This window comes from Dipodomys merriami, unplaced genomic scaffold (genome assembly GCF_024711535.1).
Source record: "Dipodomys merriami isolate MVZ:Mamm:240054 unplaced genomic scaffold, mDipMer1.0.p SCAF_247, whole genome shotgun sequence".
NCBI lineage: Eukaryota > Metazoa > Chordata > Mammalia > Rodentia > Heteromyidae > Dipodomys > Dipodomys merriami.
Window position 1 is genome coordinate 467,207 of NW_027203904.1, and position 8,170 is coordinate 475,376.

Here is an 8,170-nt window from a genome sequence, read left to right on the forward strand (position 1 = left end):
TGGGGGAGCGTGCTGAGCTGAGGTGATAATGCAATTGCCATGGCCTGGTAGCCTTAGAGCCCAGTCAGGGCTGTGATTGCATCTAAGGGTAGGGGGCATGGCCTAAGGGAGGAGTGGGCATGGCCAAGTGGAGGAGGGGGTGGGGCCCTGGGGTACACTGTGATGGCAGCAATGGGGGGAGAGTAGGCATGCCTGTGTGGTGGCCCAGGAGTGGAGCCGGGGCAGAGAGAGAAAGAGCAGAGAGAAGAGCAAGCACAAGCACAAGGGGAAGCCGTTCCAGCGGCTGGCGGCTGCTGCAAACAAAGTGCAGTCCTGGACAGGAGCACAGAGCACCTGGAGCCAGCAAGGCAGGCACATCACTGCGGGCAGCCCCACAGGGCATGGCGGCCATGGCTGCCCTGAATCTGAGGTCCTGGCACGGGAAGCACGGTGGTGGCTTCTGTGGTGGAGGCAGCGGAAGCAGGCAGCTGAGGCAGAGGTGGTGGTGGTGGTGATGGCAGCTGAGGCAGGGGTGGCAGAAAGCACAGCCCCGTGCAGGTGCCCCCGCCCCCTCCCAGCAGCACCGAGTTTCAAATATGGCTCTGCCTGCTCTGATAGGCGGCCCCATAAGCAATCTCCCAGCAGAGATGGTGGGTCCCTGCCTGGCATGAGGCCCGACCTGGTCCCTGCCCTTGGTCCTTGCACTCCGGGCCTGGATGCACCCAGAACCATTGCCTACAGCTTCTCCCAGCAGCACGCGTGAGTGGCTGCCCCATGGGACCACACCTGGTGACTCCCACACCCAGCGAACCTCCTCACTCCCTCCCCCGCAGACCCAGACCCCCGCCTCCAGCCTACTCTCTCCCATCCTGCCTGCACCTCCTCTGCACCCCACAGTCCACCCTGGCTCTGCCACAAATGTGCCCCAGGAGAGGGGGGTGGGTGTCACCCAAGGATCCCACCCCAATTCCTAGCAGTCAGTGTGCCAGGAAAAGGGCAGATACAGTGATTGGTGAGGAGAGAGCACCACAGAAACCCTGGCCTAGAGCAGTGGAAGCCACATCTGCACCCTTCCTCTCCCTGGTGGGAACCTAGTGGCTTTAGTCAGATGTGGGGAGGAGCACCTCCACACCTGCCTTCTCGGGTCTTTTCCTTTTTGCTGGGGGTGAGGGGTGTTGGATGCAGGGGATAGGCCCCCCTTGCTGTGTGAGCCCTTGTCTTCTGTGCTAGGTCACCCTTTCACCTGAGGAGGGTCCCAGAAGAACCCACTAGGGAGGTGAGGACACAGGGGTTCAGAGGGTGACTATCTGGGAGGAACACACCCCCTCTGATACACACACACCTATCCTGCCCCCCCCAGTACTCACAGGGTGATCACATTTCCCAGCATTGAGAGCTTCTGCTGGTATTCCTGGTCCTTCTGGTCTCCTAGTCCTCCCCAAGAATCCGCCAGTTAGCCCAGAAGCATCTAGGCTGGAAGTAGGCAATCCATCCATGTATGTAGCCTTTAAGACCCCATCAAATTCCCTAACAACGCTCCCACCCTAAGTCAGACACCTCTCTGGAGGCACCAGAACTGCCTGATTTGTTTTTGTCCGGGCTCTGAGGAGTCACTTGTCTCGGGATTCCTTCACCTAGTGTCCGGGCCTAGGGTTTTGGTGAATGGGGAGTCAAGGCTGGTTGTTCCCAGTGGAAGGGTCTGGCCCTTGGTAAAGCCAGAGGCAGGGTGGTTCTGCATTATTAGAGCAGTGATCCCCTTGGGTGGGAGCCCCTGGTTCTGACAAGGGAACTGCCATGCTCGAGCTTGTACATTGCCCAGATGAGGAACTAAAATACTCAGGAGAGGCACTGCTCTGAATCTATCTCTATCTCTCTCTCTCTCTCTCTCTCTCTCTCTCTCTCTCTCTCTCTCTCTCTCTCTCTCTCTCTCTCTCTCTCTCTGTGTGTGTGTGTGTGTGTGTGTGTGTGTATGAGAGAGAGAGAGAGAGAGAGAGAGAGAGAGAGAGAGAGAGAGAGAGGGAGGGAAGGAGGGAGGGAGGGAGATATCGATCATCTTTCTCCTCGTACAGCCTGACTGTGCTCAGATCAGTGATCAGTTGGCAAATTGCAGGTGCTGCATGGTGAGTCTTTTGTGACCGGTTTAGATGTGTGTGTGTGTGTGTGTGTGTGTGTGTGTGTGTGTGTGTGTGTGTGTGTGTGTGTGTATGTGTGTGTGTGTGTTTGTGTGTGTTGGGAGATTAGGAGATGAGAAAAATGAAAGTATATTTAAGTCATCATGTCTAAAAAGAGCAAAAGCAGTTTATTTGTGTGTATGTGTGTATTTGTTGTTCTTTTTTCATAATGCCCAGTATGAGCTCAGCCACAATTTTTGTTTTCTCCTTCACCATTTCATGGCTCCTTTGGGGAAGGTTTCAGTATATGTTCCTTTCCACCTCTTTCCACCTCCCTCTTCCACTTTCTTGCAGCCACAGTAGCTGCTGGACCTGCATGGACTCCCTAGGAGGCCTGTGTGAACCACAGAACAGAGTGGACACCTGTCCTGTCTTCAGCCAGAAGTCTCGTGAGGCCAGTGTGACCACAGCCACACTCTTCCAGCCAGACACTCTGCTCTCATGTGTATAGTTGGAGCTAATTCAAGGGTTGGGAATGTGCCTGCCAAACATAATTAAGGAATGAGATGGGTGGGAGTAGGGCAAGGGCTGTGAAGCTAGGAGTGTCTGGGGAGTGGTGAACGGTGTAACAAGGCAGATGGTTCACCACAACCAAGGATGAGAGGAGAACCTTACCCACGACATTGACGGTGTCTATGGGCATCTGGGCAGAGGGCTCTGGGCCCCCTCTGGTGGCGTGGATTCCCTCCTGGGGCAGTGCATCCATGTGTAGTCCTCCCTAGAGTCCTGCAGTCTCCAATTTGTGTCCCACCTGGGCCGTTTCCAGCTGGACAGTGGTAGGCAAGTTTCCCCTCCTGGAGCCTGTTCGGTATCATACCGTGGCAGTTAGCTAGAGCTCTCTGATTGCCAGTTTCTATAACCTGCTGTAGGCTGTCTGGAAGGAAAAGGGGACCACTGATTTTGGAACCCTTTAAATTTGATTGGGACAAGTGATATGCCACCTTTTCCAGGTTTTTTTTTTCTTGAAGCTGGCAATTTCCACTAATGCCTGGGTTCATGGGTCAAATTACATGAACCAATTCAGCGGTCAGACAGTGAAGTTCAAAGTGGCACACACAGAGTTCCCAAGCCAGATGGTCTCCTGCTATGAATGTCGTGCCTTGACTGCCTTTCTCTGGCAGGTGCTGATTCTTCTACAGCTCTCTCTAGGGTGACCACCACAGTCAAGGATGTCATGGGGAGCAGAGAGTGACCTCACCATCCCCAGCCTGCCAGCTGTGAGCAGAGATGATTTTCAGCACCTGCAATGGACTGTGGGAGATTTAGAGATCCGGGATGCCTCGAGAATCCTTTCTCTGTAACATGAAACTTGGGGCCAGATATAGTGGACCATCCTGTCTGGCCCCACGGAGAGGAAAGGAGGCCACTTGAGCCAGGGGTTCAGCTCACGGCAACCTCATTCACACCTGAGGGGGCATGGAGTGCCACAGAGTTGGTCCGCCACTGGACAGAGATCTTTGAGAAGATAGGCATCCCAGTGGCCCCAGAATCCAACGAGCACATCGTGGCTCACATCCTGGGAGCCAAAACAGTTAAGTGTGGTGGCATCAGGAGGGTGGGAAGAGGGACGAGGGAGAACTGTGGGAGAGCTACATCAGGCTTTGCCTCCCCCCGCCCTGCCCCAGGATACTTACATGAATTGAATGGGACTTTTCTATAATATTGTAATAGACAGATGCTCATTTAGTAATCCAACAAAGAGTTACAGTATGTGCCATGCTCAAGGAGGTAAGGGAGTGGGGGTCATAGATGATGAAAGGTTCTGGTGCTGGTTCCACAGCACATGAAGAAACCTTGGTTTGAACTGGATGCTGGGGATTCATGCCTGTCATCCTAGCTACTTAGGAGGCTGAGATGGGAGGATCAAGGCTTAAGGCCCAGACAGGAAAGACTATAAGACTCTTATCTCCAACTAACAACCAAAAAGAAAATGCCAGAAATGGATGTGTACCTCAAGCTGTAGACTGGTCACCTTGAGTAAAAAGGCTCAAGGACAGCACCCGGGCTCTGAATTCAAGGCCAGGAGTGAGACAAAGGAAGGAAACAGAGAGAGAGGAAGGAAGGATGAAGGGGAAAAAAAGAGGAAAGGAAGGAAGAAGGGAGCATGCGAGCCTTGGTTTGGAGTCCCTGGATCAAGAAAGCCAACCACTCACAATCTCTGTGGGTAACATTTCAGAGCCTAAAGCCAGTATGTAGGATTAAGCCACTGACCCTTCAGCAACTTCATGACATCCAGGAGCTGTGTGGTCACCAACTGCAGGGGGAAGCAGCCTCAGGAAGGACCTAGGGCTCAGGGGGGGTCACCAGGTTTCAATTATCCCAGCCCCAGCAAGTTTATTTCCTGGACAGATAATAAGAAATTGTCTAAGGGCTAGGGAGGTGTTGGGATGAGGGAAGAGGTAGGAAGATCCAAGGTCAGGTGTTTCAGGACATTGGAGCCATGACCTTTCCTGACACTATAGACCACCAGTTATAGAGTCTTTGACCCAGCCACACTTCTATTAAGAGTCCTGGAACCTTGGGTTCACCATTGACTGCCTGGCTGTTGTCCACTGCAGGATGCCTGTGCAGTACATCCTTGGGGACCGGGACTTTCGTTGGCTCAATCAGAAGATGACACTCCCGGTGTTTATTCCGCCAACATAGACAGAGGTAAGTGGGCCACTGGCACAGGACAGTCAGGGAATGAGGAAGGAGTGGAGACCTGAGTTACTTCGAGACTTCCTGTAGAGGGCACTAGGACCATGTGACTGCCATTCTCAGAGGCAGAGGTGGGTCTCTTTGCTGGCTCAACCTTTAGTCTACATGGCAGATCTGGGATTCAGAAAGGGCTGACTGAAGGTGGGGCAGGCTTGGATAGAGGCTGGTGGGAAAACAAGAGGCACTGGGCTCTGAGCAGGGTTGTTTCTTTGAGGATACTTACAACCTAGGAACATTCCTGGGATGGACCAGCACTTTTCTTCCAGAGAGAGAGGGACCTAGAGCCCCTCCAGTTGGAGTCCCTGGCAGAGAAATCCTTTCATATTCACATCCTGTGGTTGGATAACTGCAACTCACCTTGCTGCCCAGTGTCAATGCAGGAGAATGAGAGATCCTGAGTCTTTGATAAGGTCAGGGGATCCTCAGTATGAGATTGTACTTCAACATCCTAAGTTGGTGCATGGTCAGTCCCATCTAAGACTGCCATGATGTAGGACATAGAATCTAGAGAATCAGAGCCGGATGGGGTCTGTTCTGGGAGTCCTGAGTATTATGTGTGAACTTTGAGCTCCCGTGTACCAACCTGCTTCCCTTTTTGGGTGGGTCTTTGCTAGAAAAAGCTTGAAACTAAGGACTGGGTTTTATCCCTTGTCTTTGATGATCAAAGCTAGTCCTCTACCATTTGAGCCAAAGCTTCACTTCCAACATTTTTGGGTGTTTAATTGTAGAAAAAAAGTTTTAATGGACTTTGTGCCATGGGTGGAATCCAACTGTAGTCTTCAGATATCAGTCTCCTGAGGGGATAGGATGAAAAGGATGGAAAATTATCTTTGGCCAGGTGCCAGTAGCTCATGGCTGCCATCCTAGGTACTTAGAAGCTGAGATCTGAGCATCATGGTTCAAAGCTATCATGGGCAGGAAAGACCCTGAGATTCTTATCTCCAACGGACCACTTGAAAACTGGAAGTGGTGCTGTGGCTCAAGTAGTAGAGTGCTTGCCTTGAGCTGAAGAACTCAAGGACAGCACCCAGGCCCAGAATTCAAGCCCCACAACTGAAAAAAGAAAGAAAGCAAAATGGTGGAGGTGTGTGTGTGGGAGAGGCTTTGTTTGGGAGACCATCTGCTGGCTTCAATGTATAGACATTTTTAAGAACTCCCCGTTTGCCCCAGTTTGAAGCCAGAGCTTCAAGAGGACTTGGACTGTGGCAGGCAGGGAGTGGGCAAATGGGTGCAGGGGTGGAATTATTATGTCTGTATTCTCTCCATTGAAGGACGGATTTGGATGCTGGGTGACAAAGTCTGAAGTGAAGGGTTGAAAGAAGATTGTGGCCTGACGAGGTGAAGCCGGAAGCCGCTGGTGGCTCACAACTGTCATCCTAGCTACTCAGAAGGCTGAAATGTGAAGACCATGGTTCCAAGCCAGCTTGGGCAGAAAAGTCTGTGAGACTTGATGTCCAATGGACCACCAGAGAACAGGATTTGGTGCTGTGGCTCAAGTGGGATATTGCTCACCTTCAGCTGAAGGGCTGAGGGACAGCACCCTGGTGCAGAGTTCAAACCCCATGACCAACTACAAAAAAAGAGGGGGCTAAGTTTTCCACATAGCAGTATGTACATTAAGAACTGCCATGTTGGACTATGATACATTCCAGATATGTGAGAGGCTTACTGGTTTTTCTATAGTAGGTCTGATGTCGGTAGTGCCACCTTCTTGAGGGTAGGATGTGATCCTAATTGAGACAGTTCATGGGTCTGTACTCAGGGACTGCCAAAGCCTTGGGCTGTCCGTGTGTGTGTGTGTGTGTGTGTGTGTGTGTGTGTGTGTGTGTGTGTGTGCATGTGTGTGTGTTTCTGTGTCTGTGTCTATGTCTGTGTGTGTGTGTTTGGAGTTAGAGGATCTGGGCCTTGAACTCAGGGTCTAGGTGCTGTTCCTGAGCTTCTGTGATCAAAGCTTTTGCTCTGACACTTGAGCCATAGCTCCACCTCTAGATTTTTGGTGGTTCACTGTAGATAAGAGCCTCACAGTCTTTCCAGAATGGGCTGGCTTTGAACTGTGATCTTCAAACATCAGCCTCCTGAGTAGCATGGAAGACAAACATGAACCACCCCTGCAGGTTGTGTGTGTGTGTGTGTGTGTGTGTGTGTGTGTGTGTGTGTGTGTGTGTGTGTGTGTGTGTGTGTGTGTGTGTGTGTGTGTGTGTGTGTGTATGTGAGTGTGGAAGTGGGCTGTAACAAGGAGCAGTGGACCCTTTGGTAACTTCTGCGTGCTTTCTGTGGTGGGTACATGGACTTTGTGGCTGAGGTCTGGGGACCTGAAAGGGTGAGATGCTTGATGGGGATTCAGCACTGCTAAATTATAAGACCAAGGGATTTGTATGTCCTGGAGCTGTCTACTTCCTTGGGCCTGGTTGGTGGCAGAAGGAGCTTAGGAGGACCTGGGGGTGGAGCCCACAGGAGGTGGCTCCCCAGGGGGACAAAGAGCATGGCCAGCACTTAGTAAGGATGAGAGCCCTGTTAATATGGAGCACACTTTCATGGTTCAGACTTTGGGTCTTATCATGATGTCTGATGGGTGAGGCCAACCCTATTTTAAATGTTGAGCTGTGATCTTCAGATCTTAGCCTCCTGAGTAGCTAGGATTATTGGCATGAGCCTCTGGCACCAGGGCTTCTGATTCTTTTTGGTATATTAGGGTTTGAATTCAAGGCTTTAGACTTGCTAGTCAGGTCTTCTAACATGCGAGCCAAGACTTTCTGTCTTGGGCATTTCTGAGATAGAGTCTCAATATATGCTCAGGCTGGTCTGCATCGGGATTCCTCACTGTTACCTTTCTGGCCAGACCCTGGTTATAAGAAAATGAATTCACTCTATGTCTATATCGCTTTGCTGGGGTGTCATTTCGAGGAGTGGGGGCAGTGTGAAGAGGAAAGACCCCAGAACTGCCACCTCCTGGGGGACATTTGTTCTTGTGACAGAGCCAAGTCATTGCTGTGTATGACGAGGAAGCCGCCATCAGACTGACCTGGAACAATGCTCAAAGGTATGTAGGCTGTTGAAGTATCAAACCCACCCATGTCTGCTTCCCACTCACAAGGGGGTGCAGTGCAGGTGGTCCAGCACTTGCCCTAGGGGATTATAAGTGGATGGTGGTGGTCAGGTGTCGGTGGTTCCTGCACATCATCCTGGCTATTGGGGAGGCTGAGGTCTGATGGACGTGACTCAAAGCCAGCCAGGACAGGAGCGTCTGTGAGATTCTTATCTCCCATAAAGCAACAACCACCCCACAACACACACAAATCCAGATGTGGTGCTGTGGCTCA

General features: G+C 51.6%; 1 long non-coding RNA gene across 1 annotated transcript; it reads left to right on the forward strand.

The window, feature by feature from the left end:
• The first annotated feature begins 2,848 nt into the window (after nt 1-2,848).
• On the forward strand, nt 2,849-6,964 carry LOC138836034 (uncharacterized). Its single transcript, XR_011374872.1, has 3 exons — nt 2,849-3,681; nt 4,709-4,802; nt 6,122-6,964. It is a non-coding gene; the product is annotated as an uncharacterized lncRNA (long non-coding RNA).
• Nucleotides 6,965-8,170: the final 1,206 nt, after the last annotated feature.